Raw genomic sequence first — 14,811 nt, 5'->3', positions numbered from 1 at the left:
GGCTGGCGGGTAGGGAGACCCGGGAGGCGCAGATCTTTGCCGGAGCCTTTAGAACACCCCGGGTGGCAGCTGCGAACGGGCACGGGGGTGTGTTTGGCCCAGGGAGGCGGGGGACTTGAGTTTGCAGCTTGGAGTGGGGTCCCTTGGGGCACCGCGTCCTGGGTGCGCTGGCGCCCCCTCCCAGTTCGAGTCCGGTGGTGAAGCGGTGTGGGTTCAGCAGTCCAGCCCCGGGGCCGGCATTGCCGCGCGCTGCCCGCCACAGCCGCGCCGCGCCGCGCCGCGCGCTGCTACCCAGCTGCAGGCGGCCGCGCCTCCGCCCTCCCGCGCCGCCGCCTCCGCGGCGGCCGCCGCTCCCCCCGCGCCGGCTGCACGCTCAGATTCCTCCCGCGGCGGCTGCCAGCCCGGCTCCCCGGCTAGGCTCCTTCCTTTCCCTTCTTTTCTTCTCGCCCTCTCACCGCCACCTCTTTGCATCCACTCCCTCCTGCAATTTGCAAAGCTCCCCTGTCTCTCGCGCTTCAAGGTGCCAAGAGGTAAGTCGTGGGCAGCGGATCTCGGGGCAACGAATCTCGAGCCTGCGAATCGCAGCCGCTGCCGCCGCCAGCCGGCCGCGAGAAGGAGCCCCCCGCGCGCCGTGTGCAGCTTCCGAAGCCGAGAGGCGGCCCCAGACTAGGGGCAATCTCGCCTGGTCGCGTCCTCTTGCTCTCCCCACCCCTAGGACAAGGAACCCCCTCTTTGTCGGAAGAGATTGAAGCCGAGACACCAGAAAGCCCCCGGCTGATCTGACTGTCGCTGTTTTTCGTTGTAACTTCAGGAGAGGAGGAAGGAAAATTCTTGAGCGTCTGTGCTGACTTCTCAGCACTCTTCACCCTCCCACCTCCACCCCCACCTCTGTCTGAGCGACTCCCAAGGGAAAAAGATTTTGCAGGGTTTGGGTGTTTTTTGTTTTAAGTGACACACAAAAAATGAGGGGGGTGGAGGGAGAACTAGTCAAAATAGTTTTTAGGAACTCAAGTGCATAGCTGGACATTTCTTTTTTCTTATATATTCAATCTTGTCATTCCTAGAGAACAAGAATGAGGTGTTTTTTTGTTTGTTTGTTTTTGTTTTAAGGACTGAAAAACTGTCAGCTTTGTGATTAAAATAAGTTGCAAAACCCTTGCTGGGGAAAAGCACCAGCCGTTTTCCATGAATTTAAATCTTTTATTAAGTCTATTCTACATCTAAGACTAAGTTTCGTGTCTGTCTTCCCTAGCGCTCACGGGAAAAAATTAAAAATACGAACTAAAAAATTCAAAATGCTTTCGTGGCTGTTTATTTATGTATTTATTTCCTAGTGTGGGTTTAAAAAGCGACTTTGGATCCCCCAAAAAGTTGTGGTCGAGAGGATGAAGGAGCGCGGAAAAAAAGCGGCACTTTTTACCTAAAATGTGGTTTTTGGAGGCTGGGATTTCTAATGATTAGGTTTTTGTGGTTTATATAGACACGACTCTGGCTAAGGCGATCATTACGCTGATGAGAGTCAGAGCACGTGGGTGTCTAAGACCGGCCTCAAACTCTGAGCCTTCAAAACAAATAAAACAATGTGCTGCGCCCGCAGAAGCCGGGAAATCCGCTTGAGGCTATTACACCCCAAGAAGGGGGCACAGGGCCGTTTTACCCTCGGCGTTGTGTACTACTACGTTTCTTGCTTGTTACCAAACTCTTTAAAGCCTTCCAAAGCTTGAAAACGTGTTTGCGAAAAAATCATCAGTTGCCAAAGTTTGAAAGATTCCTAGTGGAGTAGCTGACACAGTAACAAGTGATTTTATAAAATAAATGAAGAATTAGAATGCCTCCCCCTCGAAGCATTAAGGAAGAAAGATGGTTGGGTCATCTCTCACGCCCTCCCATCTTATTTAAAGCAATTCACATACCCATTACGGGGTGATTTTATTGCTCAGTGCAAACGCCTCCCTCACCCTCGTAGCGACCTGCCACGACCCTCCCTGTCTGGTTTTAAAGTTTTGCTCCCACTCGTTGAGCCCACGCCCGGGTCTGCGCCCTAGAAGGGGCCTGGAAGGGCTCTGAGAGCATGAGGGGCACGGAAGATGGGGGCCTGGTGCCAGTCGCGGACTCTGGAGCCCTTTCGAGTACAAGATGAGCTTGGGGGGCTGTGGTTGCGTGACTCGGGATCGCCCGGCTGAAGAGATGCGCGGGGGACTGAGGATCTGCCAGACCGCGGGAGCAGAGGTGGGGGTGCGGGGTAGCCAGGCGTGCGCTCTCGGGGGGTAAGGATGGAGTTCAGGGGATACCACTCTGTCCTTCCTAATTGGGGCTTTATTTTTACCTGCCCTTCTCCATGCACTGCTCCACGCCTCCCTGGTCGGTCTTTCCCTTTCCCACGTTTTTCTCCACGTTCCTGCCTCTTCCACAAATCCCTCCACAGACACTAGCCCCGAGCCGCGCCCCTCCCGCCCCCACAGCCGCCTGCCACTGCCACCCTCGGTGACTCCGAGAAGCGATTCTGCGCCACCGGCTATGACACCTGGTCCCCAACCTACTCTTCGCGCCCGGCCTACTGGCCTCCCAGCCCGGGCGCCGCCAGGGTGCGAGAACCCATTTAGCCAGACCGGACCAACTGGAAGCGCAGCCAGGAGCTGAGCTGGCTCCTGCGCGTGCGATTTTTAATTATCTTTTCGGTCACAGGGGAGAGCTCTAACCCCAGGCACCGCCGCGTCCCCTGCGTGCACAGGTCTCTCGAGTCCCACAGGCGGCCGATCCGGGAAGGGAAGCCAGGCTTTCGCCTCAAAAGAGAGAGAGACTGCATCCATTGCTGTCCTACCTTACACATCCACTCATGTGCACTCGGACACACACTCTTGCACGTCCACACGCAGACACACATAAATACATACACACTCATACACTCATGGCTTTTTTTTTCCTGCCTTTTTTTTCTTTTTAGGGGGCTAGTTTTACTCTGGGCATGTTGTGCCACTGTCTAACAGAGATCCCTGGCTCGTTTTTTGTTTTTGAATCTGTGGGGGCTGCAAAGGGGGGAAGCAGTTATGGGAATTGATTATTTCTGTGGCAAAAATGAGATCAAAATTCCATAACTACCATGGTGGGTGATATGCCACCTTCTCTGAGATTGTCCTCCTCCCAGGAAGTCCATAGAACAGAGAACTCCTGGAACTTTGAAGACAATAAGAAACAATTAATATTTCAAATATGGACCACCAGAGGGGCTTTCCAAATAAAAAATTTTATAATTGAATTTAAGAAGTTACCTTGGGGACGTTTCCTCCTTTTTTCTCCATCGCTGTTTTGTCCTTTTTTTATTTGGTGGATAGCAAACTATGCAGGCCTCGGTGGTTGGGGATTTTAAGGGCAATTTAATCAATAGTGAGATTATTTATTTTAATTAATCATATCCAGTAACTCAGCTTTATGGCCTTTCTCAGTATCCTTCCTCCATTTCACATTTCAGTGGAACTAATATAAGCAGCTCTTGGAAGTTACTAGTCTTGGATCTCTTAAAATATCCTACAGTTATTTATAATGTGGAAATGAAATTTTCCACTGAATACCCTAACAACGTTTCAGGTATCTGGCACAGTGGGTTTTCAGTCTCCTTTCAAAAACATCCTTTTGCTGAACATTCACACTTTCGACTGGAACTGACTGAGCCTGGAGCTGATGATGTCTTGGCTCTGAGCATTATGCTTAAAGAAAGAAAACATTTTTACAGACCCCTAAACCAAACCTCTCCTGTTAATAGTAGGCACACAGGAAAACCATGAGGTTTTACATATGTGTATTTTGTGCTATAGTTTGCTTGATGTCATCTTTGGGTTTAGATTTTCTACATCAGAATGTGCAAAACAAATCACCCACCCTATTCCTCTTCAGAAATATTCATCTTTTCAGTTGTATGTGATGGCACTAAAAAGTATACACTTTTTTCTGAAAATGTGGCAACTCTGGAAGATACAAACATAATTCCACCCACCACTCCCTACCATGTCCTTTAACATTTAACATAACTGTTTAGTAACAACACCTGACAATTCTGACTTTCTAGACAAAGAAAATGAGATGTGAAGCAGTCAGGTTATTTATCCAGTCAAAGAACTGACTGGGAAGAGAACCCATAGTCCTTTTATCCTGGTTTCTGTTCTAACCCCCATACATTATTTTATATATACTTGTTATGATGAAAAGTAGAATAAGTCCCTGTAAAATCTTAAAATATTTTTCAATGGACCAGCTAATAAAGTGGAAAAACCAATGGAAAATTATGGGCACATTGATGATCCCTAAAGCTTTGAATGTCTCATATGGGAAAACTTTATAAACAGAACCATCTTTAGAGAATTTTCATTTGGACTGTGATTGACAGAAGGTTACTCAGCCCTTGAAGAAGCAGCATTGCCACTAGACCAGGAGTCGTCATACTATGGCCTATGGGACAAATTTGGCCTAATGTCTGCTTTTGTACAATTCTCAAAGATGTTTTTTGCATTTTTAAATAGTTGAAAAATTAAAAGAATAATATTCATAGTACATGAAAATGATATGCAATGCAAATTTCAGTGTCTACAAATAAAGCTTTATTAGAATATACCTATGGTCAGTCATTTGTGTATTATCTATAGCTGCCTTCACCTAAAGCAGAAGAATTGGGTAGTTGTGACAAGGACTATACGAGTCACAAGGCCTAAAATATCTACTGACTTTTTACAGAAAAGTTTGCCAACCCTTGCCCTAAAGTGAAAGGGATGCAAGACCCTGGAGGAGTGAGATAGCAGAAAAGAGTAGATATTTTATAAAGATACTGGAATGGGTGTGCATGTGGTTCAGATTAGTTCTCTAAAAGTGAACAACGTAACATTTAACTTATTCTTTTCTGCATAAATTGTTAATTAGATTAATATTTTTCACTTAATAATTTTGGAGGTGCCAAAACAGAAAGAAAAGAATGAGGAGTGAGTGCATTTTCACAGGCTCCTTAAGAACAATTTTCTTGGCCGGGCATGGTGGCTCATGCCTGTAATCCCAGCACTTTGGGAGGCCGAGGCGGGCAGATCATGAGGTCAGGAGATCGAGACCATCCTGGCTAACATGGTGAAACCCCATCTTTACTAAAAATACAAAAAATTAGCCGGGTGAGGTGGCGGGCGCCTGTAGTCCCAGCTACGCAGGAGGCTGAGGCAGGAGAATGTTTTTTGCATTTTTAAATAGTTGAAAAATTAAAAGCATGAACCCCGGGGGGCGGAGCCTGCAGTGAGCCGAGATCATGCCACTGCACTCTAGCCTGGGCGACAGCGAAACTCCGTCTCAAAAAAAAAAAAAAAAAGAACAATTTTCTTACATATCTCCATACGTCAGCATTTTCCATTGTCCTTAAAACATAGTGGGAACACATTAACTGCACAGATGAAGAAGAGTGAAGAAACTCTTATGTAGTCTGAACATAAAAAATAGGTAAGGCTTTAGCAGGTTTATTCCAACTGTGTTGCACATGATTACACAAGAAACTCAATGAGCTTACCAAGAATTTTCTAGTATACAATATATTCATAAGACCTATATACAGTTTTAAGACAGTTAGCTTAGTAAGTTAAGTGATCCCAAAGCTTTTTGACATATTTTTTCCATTTTACTTTTTATACCGTTAAATACTGTCTGATTTGTTTTAAGCTCAGTAAATTTTTCCCATTGTCAATGGACCTATAATAATTTGCATGGCTGTAACAAGAGATGAAATGTTTGTAGTGGAGGCCTTAGCATCATAAACCTTTCCTTGTTGTTTTAGTTAGCATTCCCAAGGGCCATATTCAGGCACTTAGAAGAGGGTACAGTGTTGTCATAAAAAGGCTGACACTTGCCATATGACCTTTTAGAACTACATTCATGGAGCATCTGTCTAATTACTCTTCAGGCATGGTACTGACTAAACAGGTATATATTTTGTTTGACTAAAATACCAACTTACTAAACGACACCCTAGTTACCTTAAGAAACCAAGGTAATTTCTAAAAAGAGCCTAATTCATTACCCAGGAGTCAGAGAAAACTAATTTTCTCAAATCAGCCCTCTGGTATTTTGGTGTTGGCAATTGTCCTATGGCAGTAGCAGTGATCTTTGAGCAGCAGTGGAATGTTATATATAAAAGTTAACAGAGGTCTGTGATGAAACTTCTAAGAACACCCTAAAATTAAAGATTTCCTGTAGTAATTCAACCATTCTTTACCCAGCTGCTCACATATTGCCTTCAAGACACCAAGGAAGGTGCTATCCTATTTTAATCTCACTGCCCAAGGTTCCAAAGTTTCACTTTAGGCATTAGGGCAGTGACTTCAATTATTTGTCCCCTCCCTACACCCTGCCATCAAAGTGAAAAATGTAAATCATAATACTCTCAGTTCATCTAGTAAAGTACCAAAAAAGTCAACATTTGCACAGTGTGAGAAATTTGCATTACAAACTAGCAAAGTAAGAAAAAATAGAATAGAAAAAAATAGAATAGTAAGAGTTCAACTTGGTTCTAATAGCTGCAATCCTAGGGGATGCCAGTTATTATAAGTCACCCTTCTAAGTTTTTTGCTACTCTGGATTTCATACTCAGAAACTCTTCCATCAGTGTTTTTCCCCATGCTTTTCTAAACTACACTTTTCTCAGAGAAAACAATTTCTTCTTCCCATCTAGCCATAATCAATTTCTAAAAGCAATGACTCATTTTTTTTTGACTTTAGATAATTCTCCTGAATTATCTCCATTATTGGCAGGATCTTTTCCTGATTCATATTCCTATTAGTGACAATCTTTCTTCCAGATCATTTTTCTTCCCTAGGTGTGCCAGTTATCAGTTTATTGTCTCGCAGCTCCAAATTCACCTTTTTTACCTGCTCTGTGAAAATGAATCCGGATCCATTAAATATTTCTCTTTATCAGTTGGCAATCATGTTTTGTCGGTGGGGACGTTAGAAAGACATTGCAGGAGGAAAGGGTTTTGCTTCGTGGTTCCCTTGTGCTCACACAGCAGGTTTCTGCAGTGCAGGACATATAGATTTCCCAGCTCCTGGCTCCTGAAGTGCATACATACCCACATCTTCGCCAAAGCCCAGCTGCTGCAATAAAGCTGGCTTTGCCAGTGCCAGGCTCCTGAAGCACCGGTAGCCAGAAGTTTCCCCCAGCACCCTCCCCTCCTGGGCTGTTTGTAGCAGTGTGGCTCTGGTGAGACAACTCCGTGTGAACAGCCTTCCCCAGCACCCTAGAGAGCAGATCTGCAGCAAGCTCTACTAGCACAACTTCTCTGCCACCCAGGGAGCCAAGGCTGTGCAGGGTCTGGATTCAGCCTTGGTTGAGAAGAGGGGAGGACTCTTACTTGGTTGCTGTATTTCAGCCCTGAGGGTAGTGGATGCTGTTATTCCTGTATTCTTTAGAGTTATTTTTAGTTCTTCCTAGCCAATTCCTTGTTTCTCCAGTCCTCTGTTATAGTCAATAATTCTTCAAATCAAACTTTTCTTATTCAAATTACTGTATGGTTTCTCTGTCCTCATTGGACTTAGACTGATATGCTAAGGTTTCCATTTTCTGATCCCCAAGACATGCCTATTCATAGTGGTTTCCATTTTGGATCACTCCACTGGGGTCATTATAAGATGAGGATTTCCAACATCACATCACATCTGTTAAATGATTTATCTCTTCCTAATTATAAGCCTATAATTAGAGGACATATATTTTAAAGAGAGGAAGATGTAGACAGAGAGTACAGATATGGGTATTTTAAAGCACAGGCTAAGATTGGTCAATGTTTCTTCCCACAGTCGTCCTGACATCGTCCATGAAATCCCATGATCCTATGTCCATACTGAAACTAAAATACACATAAACAAAATCCTGTGCAAAAATTCCAGAGCTGCCTTATCACTAGATCTGATAAAAAATAAAAAATAAAAAAAAAAAAAGCCAGGATCGGGGAAGTTGGAGAGATAGCTTACAGAATCAGAAAAGCAAAATGCTACCACCAAGGAAAGAAAGGGAGCAGGGCAAGATGATGGCTGCCTTATTGCAGTTGAAGTCAGAGACTGGGTAGTGCTGTGACTCTATGATAAAATAAAATTGGGAAAACGCTGTATTAAACGAAATAAACAGACTTCATATTGTCAGTTTATCCCAGATTTTATTATGCTACATGCATTTTGAATCTCCACTAGAAGGACTTAAAATACAGCATTTACAAACGTATTTAATTATTGCTTCTAAAGGAATTTAAAGGTCTTTGAAGTATTTTTAGAAAATACTGAGCTAAATCAAAGTGGAAAAAAAAATGTGTTGGAACATTAAAGGGACTGTCCTGTCTAGAAGGGAATATTGTAAGGTAGTGGAGAAGTGAAGTTGGCTCGGCTGCTTGTAGCCAAGCCAAAGAGGGCCTTGGTACCATGATTCCCACCTTTGTGCACATTTACAAGAGGGAAAATATTCATGTTCCTTCTAGAAGCCACAATCTTGGTCTTTTCCTCGCTATTACAGCCCATTACCTTCCTTGATCTAAAAAGGAGAGTTGAATGAAAGTTTCTCTGGGCATGACTATTCACTCCTCTTGAGTCCTCATTAAGATGAAGCAGAAGAGTTATGCAGGTGTGGGAGTGGATCCCCTCATTATTTAATACTTTGATATTTTATCATGTATTTATTGGTATTCAATTTCATTTTTCAGAATATTCCATTAAAATCATATCTTGAATATTAGGGTTTGTTTGGAACCCCCTTAAGTTTTGCCCCTAAGGCTAGCTAGGGCCTCCATCATTTCATCTCATCCTGGCCCAGCCCTAGGTCTGTGGGTAATTGAGAACTTACCGAGTGATTTCAGGCCTCCTTGCTTCATTACAAGCATCTTTATTTTTTTAATATGTTATTAAATATAAGTACAAATTGCAATCATTGCATATTCTTCCGCAAAAGAATGTATCTTTTAGGCCGAGCTCTGGTGGCTCATGCCTATAATCCCAGTACTTTGGGAGGCCAAGGCTGGCAGATCACAAGGTCAGAAGTTCGAGACCAGCCTGACCAGCACGGTGAAAACCCATCTCTACTAAAAATACAAAACTTAGCCGGGTGTGGTAGCGTGCGCCTGTAATCCCAGCTACTCAGGAGGCTGAGGCAGGAGAATCACTTGAACCCAGGAGGCAAATGTTGCAGTGAGCTAAGATCACGCCACTGCACTCCAGCCTGAGCAACAGAGTGAGACTCTGTCTCAAAAAAAAAAAAAAAAAAAAGAATGTATCTTTTAACTTTCTGTATCTACTTGAAGTATTGATAGCAGATATAACAGAATTTTGACCTTCATTATGTAAGGGTGATTGTGTGTGTGTGTGTGTCCTGTGCTTACCTGGTTATCACTCTTTAACAACAAAAATACGGATTATCTGCTTATTACTATGTAATTTTAAAGAAGTAGACATTCCTGTTTTGTTGTTTCCGTCTGTTTTAGAATTGTCTTTGATTTTATTTAAATACATTGCAAACACATTACACTTGGGGCTTATTATCTTTCATTCCCATAAGTGTATCTTTGATGTTAAATTAATTAGATTCTCCTTTAGTAAATAAAATAGATTCCATTATCAAATCTTTACAAGAGTTTAAAAGAGGCAGTTCTCACCAGGCCTGGTGGCTCACGCCTGTAATCCCAGCACTTTGGGAGGCCAAGGTGGGTGGATCACTTGAGGCCAGGATTTCGAAACCAGCCTGGCCAACATGGTGAAACCCCGCCTCTACTTAAAATAAAATACAAAAATCAGCTGGGTGTGGTGGCACACACCTGTAGTCCCAGCTACTCAGGGAGGCTGAGGCAGGAGAATCACTTGAACCTGGGAGGTGAGGGTTGCAGTAAGCCGAGATTGCACCACTGCACTACAGCCTGGGTGACGGAGCGAGACTGTCTCAGAAGTAAATAAATAACAATAAAAGGGGCAGTTCCCACCAGTGCCACTGTGAAGGTAAACTTTTACCAGAGTGAAAAAAAAAGTAGGAAAAAAACTGTTTTTTTAAAAAAAGTTATTTGGCCAGTATTCTTTCCTTTGTCAATATAGTTATTTTTCTCTCAATTCACATCTTTGCCCAGAGAATATATTTCTTTCTGTTTCCTAAGTGAAACCTCTTTCTATAGTTTTTGATGACTAGGTTTGAGTCCTAACCATGATATGCTGATTCTCTGGCTTTTTGAAGTAGGGATTTTTCACATGCCTCAAAATCAAAACCCTTACTTTACTTCTCATATGTACAAAAGAATCTTAGCAAGTCTTTTTTTTGTGTGTGTGTGGTTTTGTTTTTTATTTTTTATTTTTCGAGACAGGGTCTCTCTCTGTCACCCAGGCTGGAGTGTACCGGTGTAATCCCAGCTCACTGTAGCCTCAAAATCTGTCTCAGGTAATCCTCCTACCTCAGCCTCCTGAGTAGCTGGAACTACAAGCATAAGCTACCACGCCTGGCTAATTTTTTTTTTTTTTTTTTTTTTTGTATTTTTTGTAGATACTGGGCATGTAGCCCAGGCTAGTCTCAAATTCCTGGCCTCAAGCAATTCTCTGGCCTTGGCCTCTCAAAGTGCTGGGATTTCGGGCGTGAGCCATTGTGCCCAGCCTCAGCAAGTTTTAATTCGGATTTTTACCTCAACATTTAGACCAGATTTATATGTACATAGATAATCAACAAATCTAAAACGCTATTGAGTGACATTATTCTTATTATTTTCAAGTAAGATATCCTACAGTAAATCACACTGAATGAGATGTTCCAGATCTTAAGCTTAATGCTTACTGTTCTCCAGGATTGCCAGAAATGTGGGTTGCATCTAATAGTTTCATTGAATATAGTTTTTTTACTTATTCTGTTTTTAACTTGCTTCACTGGTGTTTACCATTACTGAAGGGAATTATTATAGTGTGCCCATAACTATAAACATGAAAACTGGTTGAAGTGTTACAACTTATTATAACATACAGTCCTTCATAATTTAATTATGGCTTCTCTGATGCTGATGGTATTGGTTCATACAAAAATAAACACCTTTTATCCAAAGCCTCCTCTGATAAAATTTAAACTGCGAAATATAAAAAATAAGAGAATTACCAGAAGTATGATGCATAAGAAGCATAACTCATCTTACATTAGCCTTGAAAATTGAAAGCTTTTCCATTTTCAACTTTGTTTTGCTAGCATTTACAAACTCAACCATAAAAATTCCCTCTAGGCAGAGATCTGGCAAAAATATTCCAGTTCAAAGTCAAACTTTCTATAGAATGTTTCTTACTGTCAGTGTTAAAATTACAAAATTGAAAAAAAAATTGTTAGCAAGTTGCTTTGCACTTGTCACTGAATAAAAGGGGGCAGACTCACATCTAAACACGTTAAAGTCTAAACAATTCATCAGTCATTTTTATTAGACATATATGAAAAGAAAAATAAATTAGTTTGAAGTCATTTACTTCACCCTTAAAATTGTTCTATTATGAGAAAAACCTTTGTGGTCTTGATAATTTTAATGTGAGTTACTCAATTTTCTGAACTTCTCAATTGGAGAGTGTGCAATTTGGAGCCATTGAAAGAAAAAAACTTTCAGAAGGTTTATATTGGAGTGGAGACTTGGTCTCTTCCCTTTGAACTCCCTTCCAGGAACAGAGCAACAGGACCACATGTAAACTACATTTCTTCTCTGCACATCCTAAAAGATTGGGTAGACTGAAAAGTGGGAAGTGCACTGGGAAGCCTTTTTAACTAACTATAAAACCTTAAACAAGGGCTCTAGACTAACATGTCCAATGGTTTCATAGAAATTTCCATCTAAACATTCTATAAATCCTTCAAGGTCAGCATGTCCAATATGCCAAACTAATTGTTTCAGGTGAAAAGAAAGACAAGGGGCAACATGTAAGTTCCCAAGATTTGGTGCACAGTCCTTATTTTTTTTCCATCAGCTCCTTGTGTGCTCCTTAACCATAGGAACTATGTCCTATCCACAGAAAATCTGGAACCACACTACTGAAGAAGTCTGGAAACACCATCCCTACCATATTCCATGTATATACCATGTGAATAGTGTCCCCTGGAGTCATGTTAACATGTTATCCCTAGATAGCCCCCACAGTCAGCATAAGTTCTGGCATATAGCATGTGATCAATATATATTAGTTGATGAGTGAATGAACAAATATATCCCCTTAGGCAGAAACTTAGATATCATGATAGACTAATCTTTTCCCATTATTTTCTGCTTGTAGTCTATCACTTGATTCTATTAATGCTACTTCCTGAATATTATTCATATCTGTTTTCTTTCCACCTCCATTGTCACTGCCTTAAGTTCAGGCTTTTATCATCTTGAACTTCAACTACAATGGACTCCTAACGTGTCTCCCTGCCTCCTTTCATGCCCATCTCAATCCCAGTCTATCCTCCATATTGCTATCAGCATTCTCTTTTTAGAATACAATTTCATTCATTTTGTTGCATTGCCTAAAACTCTTTAAGTGGTTCCATATCATCTATCATACAAAACCCCTTCATGTCCTGGCCTTCTCGAGTTAAATCACTACAGAACTATGAGTATAGAGTTTAAAAAGTAAAACCCAAATTTGAAAACAAACATATCTTGTGAAAAACCTCAACCTACACATCTCCTGATATCTCTTGCCCCAAACTCGGACTTATTTTTCTCTTTCCTTCATCAGTGCTACAAAAATTTGCATTTACCTCTATTATTGCACTCATCACCTGAATACTCTGTTGACATATATGCATTCCATATAGAGTGTAAGTTCCTTGAGAACAGGGATTAGTCTTAGTCATCTTTTATTCTCAGCATTTAGCATAATGCCAAGAGTGAAATAAGTGCCAATCAATGCTTGTTAAGATGAGTCACTGAATAAATAAACCTATTAAATTATCTTTAGACCTGAATTTTCTATCCTTTTAAAATAGGAAATTTTCATATTATTAAGTGTTATTATTCTTTCTGAAATTATCAAATATTGATTAGGCTGTGGCTCAATGGGAACTTTCTTACATCTTGTTGGGAATATAAATTGGGGAAAAAACTTGAAATAATAGTTTGGCATTAAAGTTGAAGCTGCATATGCTGTATGACTTAGCAATTCCGTACCTAAGTATCTACCCTAGATATACATAGAAAATTATAATATGTTGTATGTCATACTGGAATAAAGAAATGAGAAGCTTGTGTTTGGAGGCGAAAGAGTACAGCTCCAGCCACCTTAGCCCATATGGGTATCCTAAGGGCTCAGGAGATCAATATCTTGCACTTGTCCTGAATGGAAGGTTTTACAGTGAGTTAGTTTAAAAGGCTTCCCAGTGCACTTCCCATTTTTCAGTCTACCCACTCTTTTAGGATGTGCAGAGAAGAAATATAGTTTACATGTGGTCCTGTTGCTCTGTTCCTGGAAGGGAGTTCAAAAGGAAGAGACAAGTCTCCATTCCAATATTGGTGGTGTTCTTCCAACCAGGTGCAATGAATATTTGCTGTTTTATTTAAGAATATGCAGTATGCTATGGAAAATAAGAAAAATAAGGAAAATGAATGAAACTAAATATAAAAGCTAGTAGCTTGTGAGATATGTCAGACGTAAAAGAAGTTGAGCATATGTGTGCTTAATTTCAATTGGGAGGGATAGTAGGACTAAGAGAACCAAATATTCATACAGTAAACATATATCAGGCACTCAATATTCATAAGGTCTTAAATTGACTTCTCATTTACAAAACCCACTCCAGCCCATGTGTCCTTTGCCCAATAAACTCCATAGCTCTTCATCAATGTAATTGGCAAGCTACAGCCGTGGCCAGGTCTAAAACAAAGCCAGTGTGTTCGCTTGAGGCACCATCCTTCTGCCAAGTCCTGTTGCTCAAACCTTGACTCTGTCTTGTAACCACACCATCAGGGGAAGGTTGATGCACAGGAGGAAGAGACAAGATGTATGAACTCGAATACTGTAATCCTTCCATTCTGCTTGACCCTAGCCTAGGTGTAGGTTAACCTACGCCATTCCTCTCCCCTTGCTTATCCTTCTGTTTTCAATTAATTCACTAAATCACATGACACGGGCATCTTATTTTAGTCTGAAAGACATTTGATTCAGTGACTTTTAGGATAGCTTGCTTTAGTGTTCTTAGGGGCTGCATTGCATCAAGGTAGTTTTCCACAAGATGTACATGTACTACTGCAAGACCTGAAAACTTTCCACAGACACAGGTTTAAGAGAATCAATTCCCAAATCCTCAAAGTCATATATACTCCTTCCTAAATGTGATAGGCCTAGGAACTTGCCCATAGTTCCCATTTTCTCCCTTCATATTTCCCTTTTCCTACTTTGCAAAAGTAGGCCACCTTCCCTTACTGTTATGCATTGCCTTTGGGCATAAAAAAATATCCTGGCCTCCATGCCACTGCACTCCAGCCTGGGCGACAGAGCGAGACTCTGTCTCAAAAATAAATAAATAAAAATAAAAATCTCCTGGCCTCCACACACAGAGCCTCCATTAATCAAGGCACCAAAAGCACCACTTCTTTCAACTCCTTAAGAGATGTATTTCCAATAAAACGTTAAATTTCATGTTTAATAATTGTTTATAAAAAGTATAATGTAGTTATGTTCTTTCATCAATTATATACCATGGTAATAATAATATTATAATAACTCAAACCAGAAGTATTTTAACAGTTATAAACTCATGGACCTAGGAAGCTTAACTACTTACTTGCAATTTCAATTTATGTACTTATTTTTCTGCTGAAAAAATAGTGAAGC

The 14,811-nt window shown here is 41.3% G+C and overlaps 1 protein-coding gene across 3 annotated transcripts in view; it reads right to left on the bottom strand.

The window, feature by feature from the left end:
- Positions 1-14,811, bottom strand: part of RUNX2 (RUNX family transcription factor 2) — a 225,183-nt gene that overhangs the window by 129,462 nt on the left and 80,910 nt on the right. The window lies entirely within an intron of this gene.

Source organism: Nomascus leucogenys, chromosome 17 (assembly GCF_006542625.1).
Source record: "Nomascus leucogenys isolate Asia chromosome 17, Asia_NLE_v1, whole genome shotgun sequence".
Taxonomy (NCBI): domain Eukaryota; kingdom Metazoa; phylum Chordata; class Mammalia; order Primates; family Hylobatidae; genus Nomascus; species Nomascus leucogenys.
This window is presented reverse-complemented; position numbering and strand designations above follow the sequence as displayed.